The 14300-nt window shown below is 24.4% G+C and overlaps 1 protein-coding gene across 2 annotated transcripts in view; it reads right to left on the bottom strand.

The window, feature by feature from the left end:
- Window positions 1–10429, bottom strand: part of LOC136978897 (uncharacterized) — a 30576-nt gene extending 20147 nt beyond the window's left edge. For both annotated transcript variants that reach the window (XR_010881307.1, XR_010881306.1), the window contains exon 1: window positions 10173–10429. The gene's annotated coding sequence lies outside the window, so the exon portion shown is untranslated. The remainder of the gene's footprint in view (window positions 1–10172) is intronic.
- Between the last annotated feature and the right edge of the window lie 3871 nt (window positions 10430–14300).

Below are 14300 nucleotides of genomic sequence, written 5' to 3'. Positions count from 1 at the left end.
TACCGTGCATTATTCAACAAGAATTTTGTAACATTAAGTATAAAAGTTTGATCATTAATCTAGTCCGTTTGTCAAATAGAGTGTATTCCACATGATTATCTTTTTTTTTGAGCATTTCTTCCACTTCATTTCAACCATTTGAGATCATCATTCTTGTTGATAAACTCGGAAAACTTTCTGCAAAACTGCAACTTGACAGATTATTTTGTGGGAAGAAACTATTTGATACTGTAGTATAAAATTTATAATTTTTGTTTATTTATCTTAGTGATATCTTATAATAACTCTTTGAATATAAAATCGACTTAATATATTTTTTAATTCTCTATATATATTGTACTGTACGCTCTATCTTCAAACTAAACAATAAATCATGTGTCGGATGAAAGAAAGTTTTTTTTTTTTTGTGTGTGTGTGTGTGTGTATATTATATTGTATGATATTATGGGAAAACATTTTTGATACAGATAAATAAAGAATAAAAATATACTTTAAGAAATGGAATATATATATATATAAGAAGGAAAAAATATTATTATATTGTACAGTACATCGTTGAAAAGAAAATTTGAAAATAATTCCGAGAAGAGGATCAATTAAACTAATTTTCTATTGTTTTATTTGCAGACAAGCACATATTATTTTAGAATTTATTAAAAGATTCTTATTCTTATTATTATTTTTTCTTTAAATTAATGTAAATAAGTTGGGAAGAAGACGTCAAACTGTGAATTCTGTAGTTAACTTTAATAAGAATGTATTAGTATTTTCATTCTCATTAAAATTTATTTTTATAATAGTTATAGTGAAGAATAAATTTAAAACTCTTATAAATAATTTTTAAATTCAATTTTTTTTTTATACAATATATTTATGGTATTCATTTTCTTAACGGAGTAATGATGCGTAAATATTTACGATTGACGTAATACAAAATTTTCTTAATTAAAACAATTTATCTTAATTAATACTTTCTATATACATTTCAGAAAATTAAAATTGTAGAATTTCATTTTATCTACGTAATGAATTATAAAGGTTTTATATAAAGAATTTAAAAGCAAAATAAACTTTTATGTAAAAGCAATAGGCAAAACAAAATGATAAAAGATTTACAGCTACAGTATCTAAATGTAAATAAGAAGAATTTGGATTTTCATGTAATAAGTGAGATGTCACGCCTTCTTGTTACAAATCCGAAAACCTGAAAAATATCTCTTCCACGTTTTCAGACTTATCACGAAATAAACCCATTCGAAATGCAAACGTCTTAACCGAACATCTGAAACTTAAAGTGACTGATGATGATGATGATAACTTTGATTAAATTTGAACTTTAGTGTACCTTTGAGCAACTTGGTTTTAGGTAGTTTGACGTCAAGGAAGTTCTCTAATGCAGTCATTGAAAATGTATTGTTGCTACATTTCTAACATAAGTTATGTACTGTACTTTCCAAGAGATTGGTACCTCATTTGCTTGCTCGTGACTGCTTGCATTACAGAATGTTCTGTACTATTTTCAAATATACACTACAGATTCTACTTCTGGCAAATGTCACTTCTACACTTTAAGAAGATTTTTCTCATTACGGCTTTATTTTATAACATTAGCCTAAACTATTTCTATAATAAAAAATAAAAACATTTTTCTTTCTTTTCTTATTGCACAAGAACCGCTATCAAAAAACGAATATTCTAAATAATAAAACGACCGAATACGAGATACAAGTACCATAAGTTTCGTTTAGAATATTTAACAGCATTGTAACGAAGCTTATTAAATAAATATATTTGTAAATTATAGGCGAAAACTAAATTAAAATTTCTGAATAAATTTTTAAAGCAATAAACAACTCACTGGATTCCATAGAATTTCATAAAGATTGTCGACAACCGCATTTTTGAAGGTATGATTTCTCGGATATTAAAATCAAAAGACGAACGAATTAATCTTATTACACACATCAATCTATAATAAATTCAATTAGATATTGTACAAATGTAAATTTATAACAAAAAATATTATTATAATGAACCAAAGTTATGGAGTTATCCAAGACTGTGTATATATATTGATATAATATCAAATCATTTGTTTATATTTCACAGAAAATATATTTCCATAACTATAAAATAATAAACTCAAACTCGATATTCTCAGTTTGATTTCAATTGAATTTATAATAACTCGAACAAAAGATTTTACTGAGATTGTTACCTGAACGGACTTCGACATTAAAGGGAATGGAGAATGCATGTTTTTCTGTGGCTTGCTTTTTGAAAATGTTAGAATGGATATAGATTTATTGTTCGCAATGCAATGAATCGATATAAAATATGCCATTGCCGAACATATTTATAATTTTCGATAGGCGATTAGATATTCTCGTGTAAACTTACGCTATTTTTTAATCCCAAAAAAATGGTATATAATATTATTATTTTAATTTCTATACTAAATAAACTACATTTCGTATTTAAATGAATTGTTTCTTTGGTTCTACATCTCTTTTTTAATCATAAAGTACAAGCTTTACTCTAAACGTTTAGAAAATATCGATTTATTTTTGGGGAAAAAATTCAATATTACGATACTTTATTAAACCCTGCTAAAAATTCTTTTAAAATGAACTTTAATTTATCTATATCAATGAATAAAATTTAACAATACTTTTAACAGATTATTTTTAAAATGAGAAATATTTAAAAATCGAAAGTTATATAGATAATCGATTAGCATGCGTAAATATTATACAGCATCTATAATATTACCAACAAAGGAACCGCTACTTTAAAAACATTAAAACAATTCGAAGGAAATAGGAATTATGTATAGAAATGAAAAAAATGATCGTCCGTAATCTGAATTTTTCCAAATTCACATTCAATAAAATATTTATCTGGCAAGGATGCCATTCATATTTAGAAAGAACGAATATCTTTGTTATTTTTATATAAATTCATATTTATCCTATATAAATTCATGAAAAAAATATGTGGAAAGAACGAATGTATATCTCTTTCTTTATTTTATTTTATTTATTTTTTGATCTTGTCAGAGACTACTCTGCATCCGCATCTACATCTGCTTTTATAGGAAAATTTTAGTGTTAGATATACATTAAGATTATTATAAGATGGAAATCTGTGGATAATATATAAAACAAAATATAATCTGATTAAGCATAAAACATTTTTTATAACGTACAGCACATCAGATAACATTTCTTTCTAATAAAACAATCACAATTGTAACAATTATCTTATCAATTACCATAATATGCTACAAAAATATATTTTTTTAAGTTTAATTAATTCGTGAATTAATTCCAATTTAACAAAATATTATTCCATATTTATTAAGAGAAAGTTTTATCAATATAAAATTTGTGTAACGTTTATTTAATGATTATTATTAAATGTAATATTTAAAGGTCTCGCTAATAAGCTTTAAAATGATATAAGGTTATTGGTGAGATTAATAATGAGGATTATAATTTAATGTAACGCTTTTAATTATTGGGAGTTTTGTGTTTTTACGTCGGAGTTCATTGTCGTATGTGAAACAAAACAAAGAAATAATTTCGTATTATTTTATATATTTTACCTTAAAGAAAGGGAAGATGAAAAGGGAAGAAGAGAAGTAGAAGGGATGGAAAGGAGGAAAAGGGATAAAGATTTATCTTCGACATTTTTTTAAACTGTACTTTTAGTTTTATTTTTATCTTTATGGGTTTGTTGTTTGTTTGTTATTAGGGGGGTCAGCTATCGTTATCACTGTGACATCACTGTATTTTCTTGTAAATAAATAAATAAATATTCGGGTTTTTTTGTTCACAAGTTCTTCAATTGTATCCTACATATGAATAAATGATAATGGTAATGGCCGTGGACTATGCGAATGTATTTTACAACTATTACAACATTTCGTATTCAATTTTAGTTTTTTTTTTTCTATTTATATTTATATATTGAACTATTACTATTTTAGCATCTAACATCTTTGTATGCAAACCACTTAATTCGCCTAGAAAACTGATTCATTAGCGATTCTTTAAAGTGAAATAAACTCTTAAATCTGAAACTTTTTTAAAAAAATATATAAAACTATTTATAAAAATACCATCTTTGTACTTATATTTCAAAAATAAAATTAGCCGCGGCCTTCGACAAAATTTATGAATTTACACATCAAAATTAAATCTACCGTGCTAATTTTTTAATAAGAATTTATCAATAATATCATATTTAACGTAAAAATATTATTTAATTCAGTTCTATAACGCATAATTTGAATATTTCCTACTGAAACAGAAGGTTAAATCGCATAAATATTTTGTTATAGAAAGGTTATTACATAAACAAATCCGTGTCAGAAATTGCTGAAGTGTGTAAGTCATCTATCATCTATTAAGGAGTGAAAATTCCACTCTGGAATTTAACTAAAATCCAATAAACTGGAGGAAAAAAATTTTTATTTTCGAACTTTATTAAATACAAAATATACGAAAGTCTGAAACAAATTTTTGTTTATATCAGAATCTAGCAAAAATTCTTAAAAATGTCTCTTTTTTTATTATTATATTCAAACTTACGCCTCTATTTTAATAACTGGATCACACTTTTCATTAATCAATAGCCTGGACGGAATATCACGAGAGGGGGAAAAAGTCGTAAATCATGATATTTTGCATGAAATTTATTTTTAAAATGAAAATATTCATAACTTCCGACAATCTCTTAAATAATAATCAATTGACTGAAGCCCCGAGGACATATATTTGGACAGAAATTGAATACTCTTGTCAGCTTAATCACATAGTTGAATAATGTAGAAGTGACTTGTCTTCGCTGCCAGCAACTTTGTATGATTTAATAGATATGAAATAATATATGATGAATGATATTTTATATATATATATATATATATATGATTCATAAACTATACTAACCTCTAGAATATATGATATAACCTTTATAACTAGAATTTAAAATTAGTTTACGTTCAAAACAGCAACTAGGCTAAATGTTGCGTAAAATAATTATAAAAATAATTGTAAGTCTATCTTATTATTTATATATAAATCATAAACATTTCTCTGTGTAGAAAAGTTTTTTATTTGATTTTGTCGGTGTCGTTTTTGAAGAGATTAGAGTTACTATCTTCAGTATATGTGAGTTACATTTCTACCGGAAACTTAAGCTTCTACAGGAAATAACATTCTTCCGCAACTACAGAATTATTTATACTTTTATCATTTTAAGTAAACATCGTTAGAAGATTGAATCAGAAAAAAATAACACTGTTTTCATTAATAATAAACATTCGGGCATTTATTTCTTATAGGAAATTAATGTATTCTTCTCTGATCTTATATAAGTTATTTTACTGGTGGAAATTATATATGATGTTTAAAAAAACCATTCGGCATTTATATAGTAGATAATACGAACCAAAGTGAGTAAAATCACCGTAGTAAACATATTCATATCGTTTTTTGAGATCAATAACCCGACAAAGACATGGAATTTTCAGGAGTTCGCGACTTCGTGAGATGCCAAGGGTGTATAAAATGTGGAAGGAAAAAGTGTGGAACACTTGTAAATATCGAAGTAAAGATTTGGCAAGATTATTTTCTCTTTTCACGCCGCATGCGACACGTAGAAGCCAATAAATCAGTCATGATAGTAACATACAAAACTGTTAATATCTCGGAAACGATTGTCTTTTCGACCTACGTTTACTAAGGTTTATTTGTTTACAATCAGTATAATGTGTACTATTTGCCATATACATGACAAATGCTTTTTTAATAGTATATTTACTCAAGTTCATTAGCTTAATTAAAGCTTTAAGATCAACATCAAATTTAAATGATATAAAACTTTTAAAGTGTTTTTTTTTAGTAAAAATTGTTAATTAGCGTATTTTAATTGATAAGAAGATAACTTAATCGTGTTTATTTCTTCTCGGTCTTAGGGCAGAATTATACATTATAACAAACTGAATATAAGTTAATTAAAACAAAAAGTTCGAAGATAAAATAAATCGGAGTTTTTCTGGAGTTTGAAACTATAAATAAAATTCAGTATTAGAAAGTAATATTAATATGTAATCTGTTTTTGTTTGTTTTTAAAGTTAGCCATTGATTAAATACATTTTCATTCCTTGTAATTATTTTTTTTATAAATTTTAAAAAAGTAATAATAAAATTCAAACCGGAATAAAAAATAAATGAATATACGGAGAATAAAAATCATTAATAATACGGAGAGTTTTTCTTATATTTTAATTAACGTCAAACTGTTAAAATAAATAACCACAGACAAGAAATTTTTGTTCAATTTAATTTTTATATAGCCATGTTTTCTTTCTAAACTTGATTTTGTTAGAAGAATAAATGGATAAGATTTCTCTCCAAGAAGATCTCAGATAGCTACATACATTGTAGATTTATGTAGACTGTCTTATATGTGAAGTTCGGGTTGATCTTTCGTCAAATGTAAGATTTATACCACAAAATACAATACAGCAAAAAGTTCTGGTTGAGATAAAAGCCACTTAAATGTGCAACTTTCCTTCCATTTATGAGTTGAACCAGGAACACGAATTCAATTAGATATCCTCTACTATCCGAAATATCTTCCATCCATCTACGAAACTTTTGACTCTTTCTTAATTTTTGAATATTTTAACACCAACTATAACCTAAATATTAATGCTAACGACGATTTTTGAATATTTTATATTTATTATGGCTCCATACTCCTAACATATTTCGTACCTGATCGATACTAACAAAGTTTGAATGCTGAATGTTCCTCCCACAATTTTACACCACAGGACAGAAGTAGACATAAATACAATTATTTATTATTTATAGAAGTCTATAAAATATCCGAACATTTCTCACTAAATACATCTTTAATCCTTTTTTTAAAAAAGTCACTGTTTTATTAAAAAATAATAAATAAATAAATGCGAGAAATAGTCAGAAAATAGCTAAAAGAGACATGAAATAACGATAGTATAAAATATTGCATTGCTTTTACAGGGCTAAGTTACTAATAAAATTTAAAAAAGAGGTCACAGGATGAAATAAATATAAAAGTATTCTTGTTTTATACATTAATAAGATAAAAATATTATATATATCTTTCAGAATTATATACAGTAATACTGTATTTTAAAGAATTTTAATTGGAGTATTTAAGAAATTGCCTCATAAAATTTAAAGATATATTTATTAAATATAAAATATTAAAGAATAAAAATTCATAAATCTTCTACACAGCATTTAAAAAATTCTCAAATTAAACGTTTTATTTAACACGTTTCCTTTTTTAGAAAAGACATTCTAATTGCAGAAATGATTACATTAGATACAGTTAAATAAAAATTTAAACTTCTAAGGTTAATTCTTATTTAGGAATATTTTTGTATTTATTTTCAAACAAGTTGTAAGAATATTTTTATAAATTTACTTAATAAGAAAGTACTATTTTATTCACTCATTGCTCCTGAATTAGGTCAAATTTTTAATGTTATTCATATATTTTAAGAAATTTAGATATAACAAATAGGGTTATTTTGACTGACACACAGATAAACACACACCAGAGCGGAAAATTTGTTAATTAAATTGCACAAAATCGTTTCTTACTTATTAGTTTCATTTAATTATATAATTAAATATTAGAATTAACGTTAATCGGTAGACATTCCTTTATTGATATTGGTTGGAATCAGAACAAAAAAGAAAGAAAAATTTGCTAAAAGACAATCTAATTATTGGTTTAAAAATAGAAAAAACAAATTATAAAAATGAAAATATTTCTTTTCTATAATCTTATTTATCATTTCATTTTTTTTAATTTAAATTTTACATTTGACATTGATCTCTTCACTTGTTTTTACAAATTAATTCTAATGAGTAAGAATCCAATTAATCGTTACACAAAATTGGATTTACAATTAAAAAAAATGTTATAACTAATTTTAAATAAAATTTAATTTATGTAAAGTTGTAATAATTTTATCACATCTTATTAAATTAAATAAAAGATTTGGAAGAATTTCAATATAAGTTTGTGGAAAAATTTTTACAAATCACATTAGAATAAATCGAGAATCAATATCTTTAACATCATCTTTTTCTTTTTTTAATTTTTAAAATTTCAATTGTTATTCTCTTTGAATTTATATATATATACATTTACTTGAAAGTGACATTGAATTTAACTTTATTTCTTTAAATTTACTAAATTGATTTGGGTGTTTATTTAATTGACTTTTTAACTGTCTCGTTCAATTTTTTTTTCTCCAATTCAGTTTTATTTTAAGAAAGAATATATTGTAGAAACTAAAGCAATTTTTGTCATTTAGAATATTAATTACTTGCAAGTTCACCGAAATTTCTTATCGCTATATATAAATTAACGTGTCAGCTAAATTAAGCTAATGTTTCAGATAACTTAAAATTATAATTCTTAAAAAATTGTACTATTTTAATTATTACAACAGTGATTTATATCATAATCCGTTTTAAACTTGCTGTATAAATTATATCAAGTTAGACAGGAGTGCGTGAATAAATATAATAGAAATCTGTATATTATATACAAGATGACCTTTATATATTATATATAAGATAATGCATAGAAAAATTCAAAATTTAAATATTTTTTTCTCATTTTAACTTGTAAAAAATTATTTGGCAAACAGACATCACATCATTTATTCTATAAATAAGTAGGAGTAACACAAGCTCCAGACATATTTTTTGAAAATATTCTTAAAATATCAAGTTCTATTTGCATCATTGTACATACAGCAATATCCAGAAATCAATATGATACATTTTTCAGAAAATCATAATGATCAATTTTGATTCAGAACAGTAAAACATGTATATACAAAATTACATTTACAGTTATGTTACATAAACTATTTTATGTATTTTTCTTATATATTATCGCAAGAATAAACATGATTTATGCTTTATTATCACGTGTAAAAAGATATTGATTTCTAAGAATGATTGCTAATATATCAGAACTTTCTCACTGATTAGAGATATGTTGGTTATAAATCATATTTGAAAGGTATAAAGAGATGCTCTAGTATGATATATACTTATTGATTCTCTCCAATCATTCTAGAGAAATAATCATCAACAAGAAAACTTATTTTATAAAATAACTATGCAAACATTTTATATTTTTATCAGTAAATTAAAATGATTGGAAATGTAATTAAGAAATAACACATTAAAAAATTACATTTATAATTTAAAAAATGCTAAATTTAATTTTTAAGATTGATTACTTCATATTAGATATATCACTGTGATTAGAAATATTGTAAGTTATTACAATAGCTCATAAATGGAATTAAAATCAATTATTTTAATTTCATGAGCTATTATGGTAATAACATGATTTAAAATTCTTTTAAGAAAATATTATATTGTATTATTATTAGTTTAGTAGTAAAGTAACTTGGTTAATAATTATGATTAATTTTATCTCTTCTCCCAAATTAAATATTTACTAAATTATTAAATTTATAATTTCAGTAGTAAAATAATCATTAAAAATGATTACAATCATGTATATAAGTTAATAACATTTTCAAATTAACTTAATAAAATTAAATAAATAAATTTTAAAAAAATATATTATTATATTTTATCTTATTTCTTATTTAAAAACCTTTACTAAAAACAAAGATTTAATTTCAATTATGCTAATTAAAAATTTTAGAAATTATTTATAATGTTAATATAATAAATTTTTAATTATTTCTCTTGAATTTTTCTAATTTTTTAAAAATCCTATAAACATCAAAAAATTTAAATAAATGTTTATGAGTCTTTAATTAAAATTATAATGATTTTTAAAAATGCTATTTCGACAAAATGGATTTTTGTATTATTTAAAATGATGCAACACGAAAAGATATTTAAATATTAATGGAAATAATTTAAATATCTTAAATATTTAAATAGCTACATAACGGCGATATTTAGTTAACATAACAAAACACCAAAAATTGAATTTCTAAATATAAAATTAAAATTTATTGTGTTGTATATAAATTAATTTAAAGGTAAATTCGGAATAAATTATTGTTTAAAGAAGGAAACATAATATTCTACATGTATATATACCTTTTTCATCAATAGTAGGTGATAAGGACAAGGAGATGACAATTAGTAGAAAAGCGATGAAGAGAATTGAACCAGTGACAGCACATACCACTATGGTGGTCCATCTTTGTGTTCGGTCTTGCTGCTCCTCGAGAGTAGCAGGATTTCGTTGACATCTTACTTCTACGGATCGAAAATCGTCATTCATCGGCTGCATGACTGAAATATGTCCTCCTCCTCTCTCGTGTAAATTTTCTGCTTGCATCGGTCCGTTGCTAAGCAACGTCTCCCACCTGTTTATGACAATACCTGCTGCATCACCAATGACATTGGTCTACTTTTATCTTTGTTTTAAGTGCTACATATTGATAAATAAGTGCATAAATAAAGGTGCAAAACATACTACAGATGCATACGTTTTCCTAGAAATATTTAAGAAATCTATAAAATTATTTCGACCATTCGTATCACGTATCCCTAATTTAAAAATATTTTTTCAATTTTTTTGTGTTTCTAAATCAATAATACTTCTAGAAAACTGGCTATTGTATTATTTAAAAAATAAAAAATAAATTGTATCGTGTACAGTCTGGACTACAGTCGGCATATCTTTCCTTGTATAAGATCTAATATAAACAATAATTAATTAATGTTATAATTAAATCCTAAACTAATTCATGTCATAGTTGATGTCAAAGTAAACATGATACCGTAATCCTATGAATAGCTTCTACAAAATCGTTAAAACACGCATGCTGTTGGCACAGTACGTATTTTTCATCGTTCATGAATATTTTTACATAGAGAAATAATATACGTATGTAAATAATTTAATATAATCTGTAGTAATGTATTGTTTTAACATGTGTTGTATAATGAATATAAGATTAACACGATTTCTGTATTCTGAGAAAATCGAAAAGTAATGATTTTTTGAAAAAAGACATAAGAATTTTTTCGGTTCTTCCCCTAGGAAAGAAAAAAAAAAACTAACTAATTTCGTGCCATTCATTGGTTAACTTTTACTTCGCCTATTTTCAAATTTTCTTCACTGAAAAATTAAATTAAATTTGATAAATTAAACTGAAAATTCGTTAATAATTCTATACTGAACTCTTTATGCATACTCTGAATTTATAATAGGAAACAATCGTATTATACAGACTAATATAACAAAAAAAATAGAGATTAAGTGAAAGGTTTTACAGTTTATAATTAATAAAACTGTTTAGTTTATGTTAGAAACATTTCAAAATGATAATAAAAAAATAAATTATATCAAAAAGTTGAAAAATTATAAAATAAAATGATCATAGGACTATGCATCATTTCTTCATACGTAACTTTTATGTGGTTATAAAAAATGAAAATTGTTAAGTGTGAAGATTCGAAGATTTTTAAAGCATAAAAGTATTTGAATTTTAAATGTAATCATAAATACCATGTTTACCAATAATCTTTTATATTTTTCCGTGTTAAATTTATACCGAAAAATTACGACATTCTTTACGAAAACAAAGGAAGAGAAAAAATAACAAAGAAAAGTTTTCTTTCATGTATATGAAATTAAAAAATATTTTAAGCTTATTATTAATCCTAAATCCAAAATTTCTATATTTTTATTTTTATTATAGTTTATGCGGTTGTATTTTTACTTCTAGATGTTTTTTCCCCACCATCTCGAAAATCCGAATAAAGGAAACTTTAAAATACCTTTGAATTATTTATGAAGAACTCTAAAATTTAAAATTTATTTATTCTAAAAATGAATATATTTCACTCGGTGTTTTCCTTATTTCTCGTTGATATACACACTTGAGATTGTACGGTGTTATTTTTTCACATTTAATAAAACTAAATAAATATTTTATTATATAATCGAAATCGAATTTTATAGCAGAAAATATTGTACCGTAGTAAAATTTTATTATCTTTTACACGTAATATGCTTCGTAGACGTTTTAAAATTACTTAAATCTCAGATGATTATTTTTTAAATATTATTATTTACTTAGCTCGGAACAGTAATTCATGCGAGATGTTGACGGGCAATCATTTCGTTGTTTAGAACCGAGAGACGTAAGGTAGGAATAGTTAACCTGTATTTGTAGAAATTTCAAAGACATTTTTCATAAATTGAGATGATTTTCCAAAAATTTTTACAAATATAATTGCTATTACATTCGAAAAACTTAAAGTAATTTATTAGGTTTGCTTAATTCCAATCTTTAGGCTTTGTACACTAAGATAATTTAAATTTGAAATACATTTTCTTGGTTGGTCGTCTCATTGTAATATATCTAACTCACAAAATACAGATAAAATTTGGCATATTGTATATTACAATATCCTATCATACGATGAAAGTTTAGCTTTCATACACAAAATATTGTAGCCAGAAATGAAGTTGTCGAAATTTTATTTATCTTATTTACGATATAATCCCGATATAAAGATTTCTCGTAATTTACTATTAACTATTTTATTATATTTTACTTATTAAAATAGTTAAATAACTTATAATGTATTATTTATAAGACTATTTACTAGACCAATTGAATTTTATTATTATTTAAATGAAATAATCTTTGATGATATGACTACGTATCAACCTTAATCATCATTCACTGAAGAACGTGAATGCAGTTACTGTATACTGTAACTGTTGGTTTTTGCATCATTTGCATCATTCGTGCAGAATATTTTGTGTAGAAAATATATAGAACATTAATAACATTTCCACCACTGAATTCAAATAAAATAACATTTAAAAAAATAATATATATATAAACAAATAACGAATATCGTTTGCAAACATTTCTGTTTTGAATGCAGTATTATTGTGATAGGCTACCATATAGACTTTATTAACGTTATAGATTTTTAGTGTAAACAAATTCTATATTTAATTTAAAAACATTGACCAAAAACATCTGTCAGTCAATTGATATTTATATTTTCAATGTTTATTAAGGCTTTAAGTATATCGTATCCAATTAAAATCAAGTATGGCCTTAGATAAATGCATTTGCATAAGTTCTAATTTATCTTATTACTGTGATCATTTGCAGGAATTAGTGATAAGTTATCATTGATAATTGTGAAGTACCTGGTTACCGATTCACCCTAATCATTGGCTCTTTCGTGAATCAATAAGCAGGAACCTATAGTTAATACAGATACGATTTTAACCACGATAGAAATTTGAATCATTCTCTTAGCATGAGCACCAGTTTTGCAAAGGCAATTAGAATTTTTTTGTCCCATAAACGCAAAAAAGTAATGGTTACAATTTGAAATACTGTATTTGTTTTAAATTATGTTAAAAGTGAAATTACATCAAAACGCTGACTTCTTTGTCAGAAAAAATTAATCTAGTAAAAGAGAATCCATAATAAATTTTTGTATTCTATACAATTGGCGGTTACTGAGCCACCAGATTGTTTCGATTCAGTAGTCTCTAAATATAATTATGAAAAGACTACTTGTAAAGATTCCGCACCGTAAGTACAGAAACTCTTTTACTCCATTGGTACAGATCAAGAACAATTAAACTATTCTAATGCTAATTTTTATTATTCGATCCAAATATAAAAATTTCGGTTAATGTTACCTATGGTTCCAATATGGCGGCTCGTCTCTGATTCCAGCAAATAGAAGAAGGGAAACAGAAGGGAAACGTTCTAACCTAACCTAACCTATTCTAATAAATTACCATAATTATTACCAACAAAATTATTAGAATAGGTTAGGTTAGATTAGAACGTGCGTCCCCACTGTTTCCTTTCTTCTATTTGCTGGAATCAGAGACGAGCCGCCATCTTGGAACCATAGGTAACATTAACCAATATTTCATATTGGAATAACCTTTTAGTGCTTCATATATTTAACTTCAAGAAAAACAAATATTATTTGTTTTTCTTGAAGGAAAAAATGAAGGAAAAAAGGTAAAATATTTTTATGCCAGAAACTATTCGTTTACAGCATTAAAATATAAATATCCATCAATAGGACATAATAATTAAAATTATTTTGAAGTGGATTGTAATATATTTTAGTTCATTTTAATTTAATATTTTAACATTATTCAATTTTCTTTTTAAATTTTCATAATTCAATTATTCATTAATGTTCATCATTAGTATATTA

This window comes from Centruroides vittatus, unplaced genomic scaffold (genome assembly GCF_030686945.1).
Source record: "Centruroides vittatus isolate TY-2023 unplaced genomic scaffold, ASM3068694v2 contig_1154, whole genome shotgun sequence".
Taxonomy (NCBI): Eukaryota; Metazoa; Arthropoda; class Arachnida; order Scorpiones; family Buthidae; genus Centruroides; species Centruroides vittatus.
The sequence above is the reverse complement of the archived record's forward strand: the minus strand, read 5'-3'. Positions and strand labels throughout refer to the sequence as shown.